Source organism: Anser anser, assembly GCF_964211835.1.
Source record: "Anser anser genome assembly, chromosome: 3".
NCBI classification, from domain to species: domain Eukaryota; kingdom Metazoa; phylum Chordata; class Aves; order Anseriformes; family Anatidae; genus Anser; species Anser anser.
Window position 1 is genome coordinate 87,877,457 of NC_139722.1, and position 20,025 is coordinate 87,897,481.

The window sequence follows — 20,025 nt, forward strand, 5'->3', positions numbered from 1 at the left end:
TTCAACCACTGCATTTTGTTATGCCTGTATCTTGATAGTAGGAACTGCTCAATCTACCTTCAGCATTGACAAAAACTATTCTGTCTAGGGGATTAGAAGAGGGATAGAATTCAGGCCAGAAAGCAATAGATTGGCTCTCTGGTTTTCCAAGAGAAGAATAAAAAGGTATGTTTCATTACTTTCTAAATTTTAATCACACCCAAGAGAACTTGCCAAGATTATGCCAACAGGAACATGTTATCAGATCAATCCACATGCAAATTATAATGCTTTATTTTGCACAGCCTTTTACTCACGTTTGCGTGATTTTCAGGAAAAATATTCACATTCCACTTCAGAAAAGCTGCAGGCATTTGTATAAGCACATTGGCTTGCACAGAGGAATTTTTTTTTTTGTCATAGAAAGGAGGAAACTCGTTGCTGATAGCTCGTGTGAGCAGTGAGGATCACAGTGCTGGCTGCTTGGACGTGTCAGTGTGAGCAGGCCCCAAAATGGCGGCAGCACTCCACTGGCAGCTACCAGTAACTGAGGGGAAAGGGCTGACAATGCCAGACTGCTTCCTCCTTTCTCATACACTTGGGTTTTAGAGTTAAAATAAAACAAAGATTGAAATCCAATAAATTAAATGTGGACAAAAAAGACTCGATCTCCCCTCCTTCCTCAAACCATCCCTCCTGCTCTCACCTGCTGACTTCCTTTCTCACACGAGCTCTGGCACATTTTGGACCCTTCTGTGATCGAATTTCACTCATTAATATGGCAAGGAGATATTCAAATTTTTCATTGCAGGGTTTGGTGTTTGTTTTTTTTTCCCCTGTTTTTTGCTAATAGAATTGGCACATAGGAAGGGCTCTGGCAGGGCCAGCACCATCCTGAGGGTAAGGAGAGAAGCCGAGGCAGGTGGATGCACATACTCCATTTGGCAGCAAGAAGCTTTAGATCAGCCTGCTGAGCATTTTGAAACCATACACTTCAGTTCTAACCAGAGGGTCATAAATATTTGCAATACCTTTAGACAAAGGGACAAAAGTCTGTCAGGGATCCAGGAGGCAGCATGGTGGCAGGAGCTCAGGCTGCTGGAGGCCTGCCTGCAGCTAGGAGATACGGAGAGCAGAGGACTTCCTCTCAGAGCTCCTACTTTTGTGGTTGTGTTTCAGTGAGGGCCTGTATTTATCACTTGCCCCATCCTAAATACTGAGGCCAAGCAGGGACAGCTGTGAAGCAGTCTGGCTAAGAGAGGCAGCTGAGGGGAAGGCAGGGTGGTGCCACCGAGGCTCTGGAAGGTTTGGGCTGGGCCTGCCTGGATCTAGGGGTTGCCCGCTGCCTGCAGCAAGCCCCTGGCTGAGGGAGAAGAAAGAAGCTGGAGGCCCTGGCAGCCTCAGAAGGAGAAGCAGGAGCCCATGCAGGGATATCCTTTTGGTGAGAGCTTTAAGATTTTTTATTTTTAATCTGTTTTGAATTCACGCTACATTCCCCTTTCCTTCACCTCCTTTTAAATGCTGTGACTATTCACTAGCTATGGGGGCAGTGAGGGACAGTGGCGGACTGGCCTGCGTGGCCCTGCACAGCACAGGCACCCCTTGGGCATAATAACTGTCTGTAATAGCCGTGTATATGCTGAACCATCAAATTAGATTGAGAAAACCAGAAATTATTTACACAAATTTTAGTGTGCTTTGTCAGTGTGTCTATTGATTTTGTTCTGCTGCTGTGGTGTGTTTAATTGAAGAGCTGCATTCCCAGGCATTTTTATTTTCTCCATGCTCTGTTTGGTGCTGTTACTTATTCTGTATCAGTCTGTTGCTACCATTCACTTAATGTTTTTGAGGTAAAAAAAAAAAATAATAAAAAATCAGAGTTACTTTATATATATATATGTAATTCTGTCATTAGGCGTATTGAATAATCACATTTAAAAGTGTCCATAACCACGATTTTGCTGTAGCAGAGGAAAAATCATAATTATAATATATTTCGTAAATACTTTGATACAGTACAGTAGCGCTAAGTCATGTGTAAAATGGCTGCTACTCTGTTGTGAGTGTCTGGTGATGAAATAAAACATGAAAGTAATGTTGACTAAAACCAGAAAAGAGAGAAAATGGTATTCTTGTGCCAATTCAGATAAGGTTGACAAAAAGATATGCTTTTGCTTGTAAAATTCAGTCTTTACCCTTCCTTATTTCCTGATGTACTTAGTGGCCTTTTCACCAGACTGCTGCTGCTCTCACAGTGCGTGTTTCAGTAGTATTTGCAAACCAGCTCCATATGGTTTCTAACAATTTTTAAAAATAGAAATACTGGAGCATGTTGCTTTAAATCCAAATTTATCTCTATTGAATAGAAAATGAACATTATAAACCCAAGAGCTACTGGTGAGCAGTCAGGGATTTACTAACATTTACTATAAATGTCATTTTCAAAGTATTGGCTATTTTTTTTGACTGAATTGAAGAGTAAGTGATAACTTAAATGATAACTTGAGGATGTTTTCTATTGTATAAGTAATGACAGCATCCTTGGCTGGACAGATATGGAAAAGAAAGACCAGGTTGATGCTGAGCTGGGGCTGTCGCAGCAAACAGCTCTGGCAGATGCTGTCAGGTCCCCCTGACCAAGATTCATGTCAACTAGAATTGACTTGGTAATCATGGGAGTTGAAAATTGGTGGTTCTTTTTATTTGTTCAGTTATGTTCTTAAGCTTCAGAGTATCTGTCGCCAAGGTTTTCTGGGTAATCCTGGGGATATAAACATAAGGGAAAGGGAGGTAAAAGTGACATTATGATGTATCAAATGACTCCAGGACTTAAGGGGCTTAAAGCACCCCTCATATACAGAAGGGCTTACAGTTACAATTACGAGAGTTGGCAGTGCTAGTGAACAGTCTGGTAATTAAAAATCTGCTGCAGTGACAGGAAAGTGTGCCCAGTTAACACTTTTTACCTATCTGTTGTTCATAGCTATGATTGCTGTCACCAGGTGGGTAATGTAGTATGTGGTAGAGAAAAGGATTCTAAGGAATTTCTGCTTGTAAATGGCTGCTGCTTCTACAAATACTACTATAGGAGCAATACATATGCATGTTGTCCTGGACGTATTTCAGTTTCCAGGCTGGGGCACAAATCCTTTGTTGTGTTTGCTCTCACCAAGGTTTTTTAGCCTTTTCCATGTGCTGAGTGTGTTTCTAGTATATTCATCTTTCACAACCTGACTTGAGTCTTAATTTACTATTCACTTGCTCTTCTAATTCTTTTGAAACAAAATGTGGTCTTCGGGGTAGATATTTTAAAGCTATATACCTTTTTATTGACTCTGTGGTTTTAAAAAGTTCAGTAAATTATTTGGACCTTTCAAGTAGTCTCTGATTTGTGCATTTTTGTTCTTAACATATCTCTTGAGTGCAGTGTGCAACCAGAGAGACTACGATTTGTTTCTTGCTGTTAGTGAAGAGAATAAAGGATCGAATTCTTTGCAGTCTAACCACTTCATACATACCCGCATCTAAAAAAAAAAAAGCATAGACACCTCCTTTAGTCAAGGAAGTTCCTCAGCTGCAGCTTGAAGGAACTGAGGGAGGGCAGAAAGAGTATAGTATAGCAGAGGATTTCTCATGTCATTCCTGTCCTGCTTTTGTGGTCTTCTGTAGGAATCCACTACCCAGTCCTGGCAGAGACAGCTTTCTGTGCTAAGGGGACAGTGGATCTGGCCCAATATGGCTATTCTTATGCTTAAAGATGGAGGGCATTCTGGCCTCAGCAAGACATTTCACAATACCATAATAAATACTGACTGCACAGTTAAAGAGTTAAGTTTAATTTATCTTCTTTCACAAACTGCTTCTTAAAGGCTCTTCTGTTTGCTCATCTCCACTGGATCTTAAACAGAGACATTGTGTTGCTATGGAAAGCGGTGAGCAAGCAATAACAAATGCTTTCACACATAGAAGCAAAGCACCCTGTTAACCATCAGCCATGCAGATATGACTGGGAGTGGAAAAGAAAATATGGGGGAAAAATACAAAACCATTTCCAGCTTTCATTCTCTCTTTATCTGAAATACGACCTGATTTTCTTCTTTCAGCACTGTATAGTGACATTCATGTGATCCTGGAGAAGAGGGCCATTTGCTGATAGCAATTTCATTATTCAGGGATACCTGCCACAGTCACAAATAGCAGTCTGAAACAAGAGATGTTGAAAAGCCTTGCCTGAGTTACACTTCACATATGCATATCTTACACTAAGCCAAAAAGAATAAGGGATTTTTCCTTCTGTGATTTTCTTGGTCCCAAGAAATTTCTTCATGAGACATATGTGGGAATATAATACCCACAATCCAGTCAGACTTTGTCGTGCCTCCAGACTCTGAAAGCATTGGAGAAATATAAATTAGAAAAATTTGACATTGGCCTTGATCTTTGCTTTGCCACCTAAGATGCTTTCCAGGGTCAGCCCTGAAATTCAACACAACACGATTCTGTTGGAAGAAAGCAAAAGTTGCACAGTAGAGCTATTTTATTTTTAAAAATATGACTGTAAGAGCTTTTTTTAAATGGTCACATAGGACCCAAGTCATTTTTAAACAACTGAGCCTTTTCATTCTAATGTCTCTGCATTTTTTTTTCAGTTTTGTTTTTATAATGTTCTTGACTAAGCAAAGTTAAAGTCAATACTCGTACGGGGTACAGGAGTTGACATTGTAGGTCTTTGTTTGTAGAGGTGGGTTGTGCTGTGACAGGCTAGGACCAGACCGTGGTTACGTTGTTGTTCTTACTGAAGACAGACATTACTAGGCCAAATTCTGTAGAATTTGCACAAAACTCCAAAAGAAACTTTCCCAAAATACATGTAAGAACAGTCAGAAATGGAGTTTAGCAGCTCCATGTTTTTCACACTGTACTTTAAAAATCCAGATCATCCTTTTTTTGCAACTGCTGCTCATGCACGGCTCAAAAATGTCTAATTAAAATGTAATGCAAATGTACAAATTCAGCTAAAAATAGACACCAAAATTTCCTTCCATACAAAGTTCTAATTAGATGTGAGGTGAACCCTTATAAATAGAAAATTCCCAATTAGCTGAAATCAAGCTAATTTGTCAGCAAGGAATGGTGAGTAAGTCTGAGAAATGCTCGCTGCCTTTGAACATAATCTGCAGCAGCAGTTGCGCCCCATTGGTCTCCCTGAATCAGCAACCCGTCTATTTGTCAGAAGAATTAAATCATGAATTGTTTTTTATGATTTGTCCATCTGTTCCAGGCTATAAAATGCAGAGTCTTTTGTTACATCTTTTTCATTAGTCTTTTTGCAGTTGTAGATGCTCATGTAAATGAGGGGCTGCCTTTCTTCTCTCAGGAGACAGCTTTGCTTTGTAAGGAGTGCGGTAATCCACCCGTGCACATCAACATTTTTTTAGTTATACATCCTCATTTTATCTACAGGTTTGAAGAATTTTGAAGTTGTTGTTCAAAGAACGCTCAGGCTGGATATGGTACGCAGCACTCCACAATGCTTCATTTTTTAACCTAATTTCTAGCCGGATTGCCTGAAGCAGATGAGGTCTTGGGATATGCCCATGATTACATTTTGAGTCAGTATATGAAACGGGATTAATGAAAGACTTTTTTACTAAGCTTTAGTCACCGCTCTGTCTGAAAAGAGAAATGTTTTCCAGTGAGTGATTTAGACTGAGTCCAAGTTTGTAAATTCGACTCTTTTAATTAGGTTTCCCGCACCAGAAAATGCATTAATCTGTGTTACTTGTCAGGAAGGTAATATACTTGCAACGTAACAAGACGATCCTGCAGAGAAAGTAACATAGACGTCTCTGGACATCAAAAACATGCAATAGTGTTTCACTTTTCCCTTGGTAGGGAATCAAAGAAGTCTTGGGTACTCCAGTTCAAACCACATCACAGCTGAAGCGTCCAAAGAGAATCTAAAGTTTCAGATACAACCACTGCTATGTAAAACAATGCCACAAGAACATTCCCATGTCAAAACCACAATTTTTATAGCCAGCTGAATAGCTCTTTCAGGCAATAAGCAATCAGTTCATATATAAACGCTATTCCAACTAAAACAGAGATCCACTGTATATCTGTTCATGGAGAGTGCTTAGCCTAGACTCTAATCTCCAGAAATTGGCATAATTTGAAGGCACTCAAGAGAACAAACACTCAAATTACATACTGTTAAAATAGGAAATATGCTAGAGTTCTTCTATTGACATGCTTTGTTGGACATTTCTCCAGTTATGCTGCTGTCCAAATATAACTGCTTTGTGTATTGGCTTGAAAGGCATTATAAGGGTCATGTTTTCTATACATGAACTGAGATGAAGGCTGCAGATCTAACTTAGAAAAATAAAAAAAGATGGCTGAGTCTGGCCCCTAGTCACGTGTATGGAAAGCTCTTCTATGGATATACCATGATGGCTATGGGGAGAGAGTTGGCTTCACCTGGAAGAGGGGTAGAGATCAGGTCTCTGTCCTCTGCTGGTGTCTCTAGCTGCTTCCTGCTTTTCCTCTGTTTATAGCCCAATGCCCCAGGGAATTGCCCAAGTTATACCCCCCAAGAAACACAGTTCAGCTTCATGTGGCGACAGAGCAGGCCAGAATAATGCTTGCTGTTTTCTCCAGTCCCTGGAAAAGCTGAGTGCATGCGAAGACAGCGCATACAAGCTTGCTCCCTTTTTCTCTCTTCCACTATTGCAAGAAGAAGATTTTCCAGACTTCAAAGCAGGATAAATATCAAAGCATCCCGTGACTGATGGCTCTCTCCTCCGGTTACCTGAGTTCTGGTCGCAGCTGAATTAGGAAAACATTTGTTCTCAGGGTCGTTGCTCTGCAAAGAACTGGAGCTCCTCATTCCAACGCTCTTCTAAATCAGTAGAGCAAGTTTCTGTGGAGCTGAGAGTATCAAAGTGAGGAGCAAAAAATAAGTTGACCTTTGAAGTTTTGTATCTTCCTCAAGATAAGTAAGAAGGGAAAAGCCCCATTTCTCACATTCTTCGGTACTACTTTGTGTTTTAAAAGATTATTTCTAGCTCTCTCAAACAAAAGTGTCCCTGTCCTTTGGGTACCAGGGGAAGAAATTATGGGCTGACTTTACTTCATACAAAGCTGCCCTCTCTCCAAGACATCTACTGCTAGAAAAAAGCTATTTCAATGCTGTTTCAGTAATTTTGAATAATTCAGTCCCTGTACCTGGGCTCCAGAGCATTTTGAAGGGACATTGCAGTTAGAAAAACATAAACGAAATGGTACACGTGACCTTTCAGGATCTGGAAGCCTGCTGTCCTCCAGGTTCCTTGCTTATTCAGGAAATTATCATTTTTATAGTGTTGACATTCACATACATGAATGGAAATCTGTTCTGTTTCCTGGCCCTGGCACTAAAACCCACACAAAAAGGAGCATCAGGCTCAGAATGAAGTGAAATGCTAAAGGAAATAAGAATAATAATCTTGTATTTCATTTATTGGTCTTTTTTAAATCTTCGTTTGGCAAGGTTTCTATGAAAAGATTGAAGTTTAGTGTTTCACATATATTTAACACCTGGTTAAACACCATGTGAGTCCATGGCAGTGGCCAAATACACCTCATTAAGGAAAACTTGTGACTACTGTCCTAATTAAGTCCCAGACATTTCTATGTACTATCGTGAATTAATTCTCTAAAAGCTTTTTCAATAAAGCTTCTGTCCCAACTGTGTGTCCAAATTAAGTGAAATACATTTTATTGAAATAACCACCTCCAGCTGTGAGTCTTTATATCATTTGGAAATGTGTTTTTAAGAATGCTGCTTGCAGTACAGCAGGGAAAGTAAAAAAGTAAAAAAGTTTTACAAAGTAAAACAAAACTGTTGACACTGTAAAAGAGAATTCCTCTTGACACCTGCCAGTATCCGGTCCTGTGGCTGACATGTCCCCTACTTTTTTGACTTGTTTTATGTAGCAACTAGCCAGCATCTTGGCAACGTTCTGGTTTCTGATCTTCTGCTGAGTGCTACAGGCCACATACCTTTTACTCCCTTCTTTCACCTTCCTCTTTCACCTCCAGAGGTCAGAAGTTCGTTTACATCTCTTTGGAGCAGCCAGCTTCACTAACAATACGTGGAACAAGATTATGTTAAAGAAAGCAACGTTGATTACATTAAAAACTAGAGAGAAGAATTAGATGAAACAAAAGTTGAACAGGACAAACTTCCCGGTATCTGGCAGCTACACAAAGTCTGGCTCACCAGGTTACAATCTCATAGTTATTAGTGGTACATTCAAGCACACTAGAAAAATGTATCAGTGCTTATCTGACCTTTCTTCTCATAATATGCTCCACAGATCTGTTAGAATGAGAACTTCAGCCAGGAAGCAGCTTCAGGGAAGAACAGTTCTGGCAGTCCTGTACAGCAGGGAAGTGCTTCACTTTTGAAGGTCCCAGCAGCTGAGAAAAGTCTCCCTTGCTAGGACAACTGGAATCCACTTTTAAAATTGGCAGGTGGTGTTAAATATATTTTGAGGACACAAAATAACAAGCAATAGTTTCACCTACTGCAGAACATGGACAATTGTACCCACTATTTATATCAGTGTTTCCAAGCCATTGTGTGGCAATTCCAGCTTTCTGCTAGATGTGTTAAAGATGGGCAGAATACGTTGTCCGTATTAACTAACAAAAGGACATCACTAGGTGAGACTATGCACACTTTTGCGTTTCTTTTTATAGAATGCTCACAGACCTGTCGCCAGGGAAATACATTCATCAAAGAAGAGAAACAGAATTATTCTTTAAATACGGTAATTCAAAATTAGGTATTTTGTATTTAAGTAAGTCTTCTGCAGGCAAAAGCTCCTGCCAAAAGAAGGAAACTGCGCAGGCTAAGGCTGGCTTGTCAATGTGCAGAGTCTGATGTACGAGTTGGTACAATGTAGTCCTTAAAACAAAAGGCAAAGATACCCTGCCTTCAGATTGTCTTTGTTTTTAAGGATGTACCTTAGATGCTTCGCCAAGAGGTCAATATTTCTTGAATCGCTTTAGTTAAGGACTGCCAGAAAGTTTGAAAAAAATTGCTTGTCAGAACAATGAGTGTAATAGTTGGTCTCACTAGAGAAATCTGTCAACTTAAGGTTCGGAAACCTATCGCTCTACACAAACAAGCAGTCATTCAGAAGCATAATTCACGGATAGGAAGCATGAGGACACCTACTGCACTGTTTCAGTGTGCACCTGGCTTAGATTCTGTTCTGAAATTTTGCAGGATTGGAGTAAGGATGGTGGCTTAGGAAATTCTTTAATACTGACACGTTGACAAAACTGTGCAGGACAGGGAAATAAAGCACTAACATACCAGTGCGTTCATGGGATGTGTTCCTGTTCTTCTCGGTTACTAAATCAAGCTGTCACATCCAGCCCAGGTCTTTTATCCACTGGACAAGCTGCACTCTCTTTCCTGTGCCTGTTCTCTGCAACAAGTCACAGCAATCTCTACAGAATGTCTGAGTTTCCACATGTGCCAGTTGTGAGAGCACACAATGCGTACCAGAACTGACAGGAGATGACAGCCACACAGAAAGAGTGTGAGATGAGCAGCTTTTTGGAAGGATGGAAGGGAGAACCAGAAGTGAGAGCAAGGAAGAGTGGGGCAGAATAGACGTGACAGCCTAAAGACAGCTTAAAAGAAGGGAGAACCAGGGAAACAATGTCAGATAAGGAAAAGGAAACTGAAAATAAGAAACAGAAACCATTCACTATTTCAGAGGAGGAAGGGAGATTTCAAAGACAGTAGAACCAGGAAGAAAAAGTGTAGGAAAGGGGGAGGGCTATGAAGGTGAGGTTAAAATTGGTATAATAGAAAACAGGAAAAAGTAGGGACAGGTATGGGAGGTTAGAGATGGAGCAAATGTCCATAAATATGAGGAACAGGGAAAGAAGGAAGAGTTGACTTGAGACTTGAATTAACTGTTGATGAAAGCAGAAAGAAATAGGAACAGAGAATGAAAAAAAACATTTTGGGAATGCTAAGGGAAAGGAGGGATGTGAAGACATTGGGACAAAGGGGAGAAGAGTAGACAAAAAGTGTTATCTATGCAGAAGAGAAGCGTAGATGAACATTTTTTTAAATTCCAAACCCAAAATAAACCAAAAAATGAAATCCCATCTTGTCTTAACCTGTCAAGCGGGGAGAAAGGGATGAGGTGATCCATATCCTATCACAGTCCTACAGGACTGTAGACTCTTTGCATATTACAGAAATAGCAAAGCAACTTGCATATTATAGAAATAGTAAAAGCAACTTTTTTTTTTTTTACCCTGGTACCTGCTGCTGCAAAGCTAATCCTCTTCTGGATGCCCATGTTAGTTCCTCCAAAGATGACCCTGTTGTGCACAAATACACTGAAGTTTCAATATAAATGCATCCAAATGTATTAGAAGTTTTCCATTTATCTTCCTAATCTAGTTAGGTTATACCTTGGATTGCAGTGACTGACACTTACTTTCTGCGTGAACCTATTCACACTAAACCACTCCTTCAGGAAAGCACTCACCAAACGCATGTGAGCACACACCAGTATTAAGTGGCACAATTACAGGAAGAGAGACACAAGGCACAATATAATCCTTGCTTTGTAAAGTAATCCTCAGTGTTATAGATGAACAAACTGACTTAGAAAGGCATTTGGGGACAAAAGAGTTTTATTATAGCCTTGAGATTTAGGCAGGTGTCTGTACTGCTTCTGATTATGATTTTGCTATCAATTGGATTCATTGCCCCAGGAAAATTAATTTGCATTTGAGTTTAGTGGATATTTTTTAGTTTCTATATATTTCCTAAGAATGTTGCAAATCTTTCTTAACTAGTGGCTTTATACCACAACACGATAATAAACTGCAATGCTTAAATGAAATAAGAGTATGATTAACGTGAGTGCTGCTGTAAAGAACTTTCTAGGGTTTCTGTATATTCACTGCCTATTCGGGTCCCTCAAGCTCTCTCCTTTGAAAACAGGTGTTGAATTAGACTGTAAGTATAAAACTAGACTGTAAGTATAAAACCAGACTGAAGCATTAATGTAGAAAAATATGATGCAATCTGTGGCCCACTGGATTCTCAACATTTCGATAAGGCCACAAAAAAGGTAGCTTGCAACAGGTATCGGACGTTTTTGGAGAAAATTGTGGTGATTTCAGATCAGTTTAGTGGAGCAGCCGTTTCATGAAGTGGTTAACCAGCTGCTCACGCATGCCTATTGCACTCATCTTACAAAATTGTTCAAATATTCATTGAGTTTTCTGCTACTTATGCACAGGACCACACTTTGAAATGGTGATGCCTTGTCTGTATTTAATTGATTCTTTCCTCTGATGTGCAGACACGTGGTGCTTACTGCAGGATGCTACAGTGTAGGAGGCCACAGAATGTGCAGTGAAACTGCCTGAAACCCAATCTGTGCAAACACAGTAATGTTATCTATACAAAAAAGTAAACTGTAAAATGACAAGTGAAAGAGAATGACTGTAGGCTGTGTAAGTATATAAACTGTAGATCGGGTCTGAGGGAAAATGGGCTCAAATCCTCCCTTTCCTCTCCTCTCCTTGCTAAGCTACACTGAGCCCAGTGAAGTAACTCAGCAAGGTAAATTTAAATAATTCAGTTCCTAACTGAAGAATCATCTCCTATTGTTATTCATTCATTCTTGGTATGAAAGCCATTTATTTTTTCCCCACTGGACCATTTAGAAAACCACAAAGTTATCGAGTTACTGATCAAAACTTAATGAGATTATTTACATGCAAAAATACCCCAGTCACTGGTTTGAACCACATGAACTTCACATAATTCACGGGGAAATCAGAGGCACTGAAACCAGCTCCCCCTCTCACGGCCGGGAGAGCAGCTGCCTGTAGGATCGCGGTCGTGCCAAGGATACTTTACGCTCTGCAGATGGTTCCCTTCCCTCTCGAGTCTGAAGATAGAGATGTGCTGAGCAAGCCCTTTGTAACATTCCTGTTGAAAAGATAATAGCCAGAAATCAAGTCTGAGCAAAAAAGGATAGTGGAATAGTTCCCCTAAATATAAAAATCTATCGATGGCCTTTTAGCAACAGCAACTAATTTGGTATTTCCTAAGCAAGGGCTTGATTGATGATACTTGGAAGGGATAATGTTTTTAAATGTTAGAACTGGAATGAAATTATATCATTGTTGATTGTAGTGCATGCCTGCTCACACCAGTTATCATCCTCTGCCTGTCTGAAGATTAATACTCTGTATATATACTAGGAGGGGAGAAAGTTGGAGCAAATTCCTTTCCAGCATTTTTTTAAGTTCAGACAGACTTTTTCCCCTGGTCAGAAAATCCTATTCCCAGCATTTTATATGCAGCAACTACAGGAAAATGCATTGAAAAGCCTTGGTCCAGAAAGAGTCACATCATTATTGACGGAGCTGTGAGTGGTGACAGCCTGATCGTTCTACTGCCCGATCAATATAAGTTTCTGTAAGGTTAGTGCCCAGTGAGCAGGGCTGCACTCTTGTGGAGGTATCTGATAGACCTCCCAGAGGTATCTGTCACTGCAGAGAGCCTGGTTTGTGCCTTGTGCAACCGAAACCTTTTAGGAATGGCGTGTAAGTGTCCTAAGAAGGCATGCCAACAGGATGACCTTTCCCTAAGGAACTGAGAATTATCATGCCCTGAAGCGAGAAGGAGAATTTTACAGCTGTCGGTGCAGCTTAACTTTTGTCTGCTTTTCGCGTGGCTATTTACAAGCGTCATCACGTACCACCAGTACTATATATGGCTTCAAAGTAAAGCAACTTTCCTTTACCGATGAGAAACACGCCAAAACCGCGAAATGCCATTGCAAGTCTTGCCAGCAGAAACAGAGAAATGTTCCTTCTGCGTCAACAAGAACTGGCTCTGTAAAGTAATTTGTGCTTTGTTTAACATCAGCATCGTAGCTGGCTTTAAATTGGTAACAGGATTAAAAGACACCGAAGAGCTGGTAAGAGAGGGACAGAACGAATGGAGTCTGAGGAGGTTCTGAGTTATTAGAAGTTGCTCCACACCACAGTCATTTGTCAACCCACAAAGAAATTAATGGAGCCCATAAACCACAGGACTCCCAACCATAAAGTCCTGCAGTTAATACCTTATTTTGTGCATGTTGAAGTGCTATCCTGATGTGTATTCTTAGTAAATTAAAACGGGATTTTACGGATCACATGCAAATAAAGCAGTCGCTGCTCCTCTGCAGCTTGTAGGCCCAACTACTTTGGTGTTAAATGGGTTCAATCCATATATGAGCAAGTGATAGAGTGATGGCAGGATTTCAATTTTTTTTGCCTTGGTGGTCTTTTCCAGTGTTTCTTGGATAACCACTTACCAATTATCCCTCCAGTATTGTTGCTGAGGGCGCTGCCTCTGACAGATCTGCCTGTGTACTGCAAGCTTTCATGGAATTGCCAAAATTACTTCATTCACCATTTGAGCTTTCCTTCACTCAATTTAGGAAAGATAAAGGCATCTGTGTTCTCGTCTGCATATATACATACAGAATTTTTCATTATTTCTAACAAGGAATCCTATTTTTTTGGACTAGCTTTCAAAAAGTCTTCTTTCAGACCTTAAGGCAACTAAAATTGTAGATATAAACTGACAGAAACCAACATGTTTTTCCAAATTAAAGCATAACGAAATGCTATTTTTTGTTTTACATTAGCTTCTTAACCTTTATATATCTTATAATTTCACTAAGCCTAAAAGGCTTAGCACCTACTAAGGCTTCTGTCAGTGATTTCACTCAGAGCAATTCCTTATGCTCCATGTATAGTTACAGTAATCGTTATATACATTTGTGTCAGATATCGTGTACCTTGTCTCACGTAAGAAACAGGCTCTGTTTTTAAAATATAGTAATATGCAAACCAATGTTTTGTCATAGTATTTGAACACAGGCATGTAAACTGCTCCTTTCTCTCTGCCATAACACAGAACCTCTCCTCATTGCTTTAAAAGTCCTAAGAGGGACTTCTGCTAATAGCTTCCTGAAAAAAAGGGATAGGAGGAGCATGATCCCAAATCCATGAATAAGGAGCTAACATATGTTGTACCTACTCTACAAAGTAGACCTATAAGGTTAACATAAATTTTAATTATTGCTTTTTGGCTGTGATCTAAGACTGTTGATATTACTAGCAGTCAAGCTCCTAGTATCTGAGTATAAAGTAGCACTTTTTTCTTTAACAGTACCGATTTTTTTAAGCCAAACAGAAACTTTGGTTCTGCTTCCTTTAAAAACCAATCTGGCTCCATACCTATGGATGGCTTTCTCAAGTGACTGCCTTGTGAGAAGTGGCCAGAGTATTAGTGCGGTAATGAGCTGTGTGCCTCAGGCTTTGTAGGCAGTTGTTCAACTGTGCAAGTCTCTCAGTTTTCCATTTCCAAAATCATAAAGAAAGAAGAGAAGGCAACAATGGCTGTTGCTCCAAATTTACACCGTTTAGACAAGATAAGACAGCTTCTTGTTTTATTTTAGGCTGTTTACCTGTGTTTAGGATGGCACGTGGTGGTGGGAGAAAAGGTTTGTGATAAGTTACATTCTTCATAGAACAAGGCAAAAAAATCTTTTTTTTCTTATTTGCAATTTGTGCTCATGTCTTATTGGCAAAAGCCCATCTCTGTGATGTTACGCAACTACATATTTCTAGTGCTTACACTGCTGAATGCTGGGTAGAGGACTCACCAAATCAGTCATCTATAAAGATACTTGGCAATCACTAAAAATCAGAATAGAACCCCCAGAGGGTGAACATGCTCCAATTTAGATTAATATTTCATATTAAGAAACACATTCCTGTTCTATTTTGGTTTTCAGGATGCCAAAGAACATGTTCTGGGCATGATTCGTACTGAAACCCCCCCCAAAATCCATTTTTTTTCCTATCCCATAAACCTGCTAATCATTTATAGATAAGATCGTTACAGTAAGCTCAAATTAGAGTGCAGGATCTAAATCTTTGTATCGTTATTCAATCATTTATGAAAATATTTTTTAAAGATCTGTCATAAATACCATCAATTCTACCAATGTGTCCTTGTTTTCTTTGTTTTTTCTTTTTAAAAAAATGCCATTGAAAAGGAAGGTTAAATAAAAGCCAATTATTTATAGACATAAAACTACTTTCTAAACAATGCTTATCGCACAAGAAAAATTCCAGAAAACTGATTTTTGATAATTATGTAAAAGTCAACTTGCGCAGAGCTCCCTGCAAATATCTCCCCCAGTCTGTGGAACAACAGAAATGATTAAGTGGCTAAAGAGACTTTGCTGTGAAAAACTCAGTAACTTTGGTCTAAGCAATATATATACGCATGCACACACATGCACAAACACAAGCACAAGGAGAGGGATGTCCAGCATTTGCGGTTTTATCCTGTGTTTGAGATAGAAATCTCTGATTTAATTTATTGGCAGTACTAGCCTAAATTTTTGAAAGAGGCTGATTAGCCTGATTCAAGGCACTTAAGAAGATTTTTAGAGGGAAGTTCATTTCGAAAATTAAGCTCTTTCTTCATCAGAGCCACCTTTTCAAAGTGCAAACACCTAAAAGCCATCTGCATCGGGTATTAAAAATACAGTCTGTGACTGAAATCTCTGATGCATACAGACCGGAATTTTAGCATAGCATAGGAGACAAATAATGCACTATAGGCACTTTGATACCACAGAGAATTAGCAAAATACCATTAAAATATTACAAATACAAAAATAATTTCTCATCTGAAATCCAGCTAAAATGAAAATGTAGCTGTAAAAAGCCTACTAAAGTAATCCTTTGCCTCATTTTAAAGTGGCTCTTAATAATTAAGGTTCTCTGAAAGATCTTTAGATTAAAAAAAAAAAAAGAGGAGAGAGTAGTTTTACCCAATCAGCACCTATACAATTATTTTTTCCATCGTCTCCTCTTGATTCATGCACTTTCTGTCCATTAAACAGAACTTCTTCCCGTCTTCTTATTTCTATTCAGCAGCTGAAACCAAAACAAAATCAGAGCATACAAAACGAATAATATATAGTGAGTTTCCATTCTTCTGTTCTCCAGGCCGCGGCGTTCCTGACAGCACGTGGCGGCACGGCCTGGCCCTATCAGCTGCTGCAAACTAACAGCTCAGCCGCCGCTAAGGAATACTGGCTGTTTCCATACCTCTGCACAGGTATTTTTTGGGAAGAGGGGCTTACGCATGTCTCCTGCGTCTTTGTTCTTAACTAGCTTGCTGCCTGCCTGGTCTGGCGATTCTGTGCCTGTTGCGGGCTCTCAGTGCCACGAGCACTGCCTTCATCCCAAGGCTGAAGCAGCAAGGCTGAAGCAGCAGCAACTCTACTTTCCCTTCTTCTGTACCAGTGGACAGAAAGCTTTTCACATGAAGATAGCTGATGCTATGAAGGATGCTTTTAAGAGAAGTATTGAACAAAGAGCGACGTTCTGTGCCTTTCTCCAAATACTACAGAATTAGTGCAGCACTGAAGGTTAATTTTCATACAGTTCCTGTGTAAAAATTGTGCACTGTTTGGAGGATAAAAGCCAAAGTCTGATCTCACTGATGTCAGATGAGATACCCCAGTGATGAATGTGGTTTTTGGCTTCCCAGGCAGCCATCAGAGTCAATGTGTTTCTAATAAGATGGAGACTCAGAAGGGACCAGGTGCTCTATCAGTTTAAATTGTTAGGGTAGCAGGAGTTGTGTAGGTTAGTAGATGGAAAATGCTTTCTGCCTTCCCTAAACTCGTGCTTCTGGTCCAGTTTGGACTGGCTGAGGCTCTGACTGAGGCTTCCTTTATAAGTCCTTTATGTAGTAATAATAAAGCAAATACTTGATGCTGTATGCTTGTGAGAGACCTTAGTTTCAGCACTTTAATTTCTTGGTTATTTTGTTTTTGAGCAGAATTCTACGTGTCCCCCTCTAGGTAATTATTTTTCTTGTATTTTCAAAGCAGCTCTTATGCCTGCTATTTACATAAATCTTTAGTTCAAAGGTAGCTGACATTCATTAAGCATACTGCTGTACAAAATTCTTCATGCAAGCTAAACACAAAACCTGTGGCTTGATAATAAAGCTGTAATGGAACAAAATGTTATATTGCAAAATGAAGGTTACGCAAAGCTTCACCTACACTGGAGTAATTTCAGACCACAGAGCTGTAAAGAGGCTGGCAAACAGTGGAGTGAATGCTCCTGTTGGAGAGAGCCCCATCACAGCTTGCAGTCACTCCAGGAGCGCTTCTGGCAGCAGCTCAGCACCCCGAGGAGCACTTCTGGGGTGTCCACAACATCACCTTTGTGGCGCTGGACTCTTTTTCCAGAACAGGGGAGCTGCTCACCAGTAGCTGCACTGCATCAGGATACCCTGTGTACCTGCAGCTTGGCACAGCCATGTGTATTTTTCTGCTCTAACAGCACCTGCAGCAGCGTTCAGTGCCTCCACCCCCTCACCTGCCCTCCCGAGAAGCAAGGCTATGCTTGTTAGCAGTGCTATGGCCCCAAGCCTCTCCTGCCTTCATAAATCCTGCACATTTTCAGGGACCCAGGAGAGAGATGTTGAGGAGAAAGATGCAAGTACACCCACAGATAACAGAGCTTGAAAAAATTCCAGTTACCAGTAATGTCTTTTTTTTTCTTTGAGTGCTTATCTGAGCACATGTTTACAAAGTATGTGACTGCATGCAGTACCGCCAACATACCACGGCACAACTGGAGAAGTGCCCTGGTGTCCCTTAAATCGATCAAGACCGAAGGACTCTTTTTCTCAGGACAGAGCAGTCTCATGCCTGAAAGTATCCATATTTGCGTAGTGCAATTAAAAAGGGTGAATGAAGTCCAGATGGCAGCTCTGCAATTGCAGAGATGAAAACCTCCTACAGGGGAGGTCACTAGTACCATCTGAGCTGTGATGGAGATTCAGATCGTACTGTGCTGCTCTGCCTTACAGGGGCTTAACAGGTTTTAACATCATCTGTGACCACTGAGACCATCTGTGTGGAGGTGACTGACCCTTTATGAGCCTTCAGCCACAAATTTCAAAAGATGGGAAAAAAATCTGCATATTTCATCCTGTCAAGATTTTTTTTTCCAAGACTAATTTTTCAGCTAGGATGGAAGCTGGACTTCCTCTCAGAGAGATGCCCAGGAGGAGTCCTAAGCATGCCTTAGTCAGGGAAAAAAAAAGGCTATTTTCACTGCGATGAAGGAGGGAGCTCAGCGCTGACCTATTGGGGAGTTAGGAACAGGTTCATTTCGTTGAAGGGCTAGGACTGATATCTGGTGGAGACCCTCACTAACACGTCAGTGAATTGTCCGGTAGTGGAGCAAGAAAGGTCAGAACAGCCTCTTGCTCTGAGAACCTCTTTTCTTAGTAAAAAGATCCACTGACTTCTGTCCTGAACTGATGGCACTGCTCTTCAGCCCCACCTGACCACACGTTAGGTGGTTTCACAGTAAAAATGCACCCAGCAGCACATGAGGTCAAGTTAGCTTTGTAAGGATACGTAAGTATTATCCTTTCTACCACCAACTAAAACATTTTCCATGTGAGGTGCTCGTGTGGTCCACAGATGAGAACTGGCTGACCTCGGTGCCACCACGTATGAGGTGCTGCTCCCTGAGAGTGCAGGTCTTGGACCTGAACGGAGGAGGTCTGGTGGCAAGGCCAGGCCCAGGGCACGCTGCCCATGTGGTAGGAGAGGACGAGGAGGGTGAGTGGACTGACTGCCTGTGCGGCAGCCTGGCTCCTACCGTCTGGAGGAAGACCACGATGCGTCTGCGAACCACAATGTGTGTGTAAAAACCACGTACTGGAAAAAGAGGGTACTTTCCCAGGAAAGAAACAAGCTAACTTGTATGACAAATTAGCAGCATCCACCACACTAACAGATACAGTGCTTTCCTTTTGTAGGCTACTTCAAGTCTACTTGAAATGTTGTTCCTCTTAATTAGTTCTACATCATGAAAGAGAAATTAGCCGCCTTCCAAAACAGTCAGTTTTGATGCCAAAAATAAAAAATAAAAAAAAAATGGGCAAAAGCAGGACTAATACATATGTTTTTCTTGGGGCAGCATAGTAATATTTTCCAGTCCACAAGTGTTAAGAGTGAAATCAAGCAGGTATTTATTTTGCACATGCTATATTGAATTCACCCCTTGCAGAAGTGGGAGCACTGGCTGGGGCAGAGAAGTTGCTGTGTCTGCCAGTTGTGTGCGCCAGCTGGTGCAAAGGGAGAGAGCAAGGGGGATTGCCTGGTAAAGAAAAACCTCCATTCAGGGGCTGCATTGCTGTGAATGTAATCAGCAGCCACCACTTTGTGGGAGCAGCCCAGCAGAGCAGGCTGCTTGAGAAGTTTTCGTTTTCATCTTTTTCTTACCACAACATGCAATCAGCTATCAGCGATGTTAACCCAATCGTAGCACATTGGGTTGTTATAACAGTGTAGCAATACTGAAAAAAAGCTCAATAAGAGAAAAACAAGGTTAAAATATTTTATTATGTTCATAGAGCTAAGAATATGAAAATGTTGGTTTGTTTTACCTCTGCTGCTTAATACTGAGATAAAGTCAGACAACATATCAGTGTGCAGACATTCAGCATTGGATGTACAAGTGTTAGAGTCAGCACTTAAGAAACTGCCTGCAAAGACTGTGGTCAACATATTACAGTCAATGCAGGCTTGTATTTATTTATTTTCCTGATCTATGTATATTTACTATTTAGAAACAAAGAACTGAGACACTAGAATGAAATCAGTCAGTGGCAGAAAAGAGTCTTCCAGTCCCAAAACTTGGAACTGAAAATAGATATTCCTAATTCCAAGTTAGTATACAAAGCATGAGGCTGTTTTCCTCCCTTTGCTTCTGAACAGAAGGAAAGTAGGAAATAATTTCAGTTTTTCATGTGATATACAGCTTGATAAATCCTAGGAACAGAGAACCCATATATTGAACGAGCTTCAAACCCCATCTTACTGAAAAATA

At 40.5% G+C, this 20,025-nt stretch overlaps 1 long non-coding RNA gene across 1 annotated transcript; it reads left to right on the forward strand.

Annotated features, from left to right (window-relative positions):
• Positions 1-1,280: 1,280 nt before the first annotated feature.
• Positions 1,281-16,832, forward strand: LOC310896310. The gene is made up of 2 exons (XR_014581378.1): positions 1,281-1,420; positions 16,105-16,832. It is a non-coding gene; the product is annotated as an uncharacterized lncRNA (long non-coding RNA).
• Positions 16,833-20,025: the final 3,193 nt, after the last annotated feature.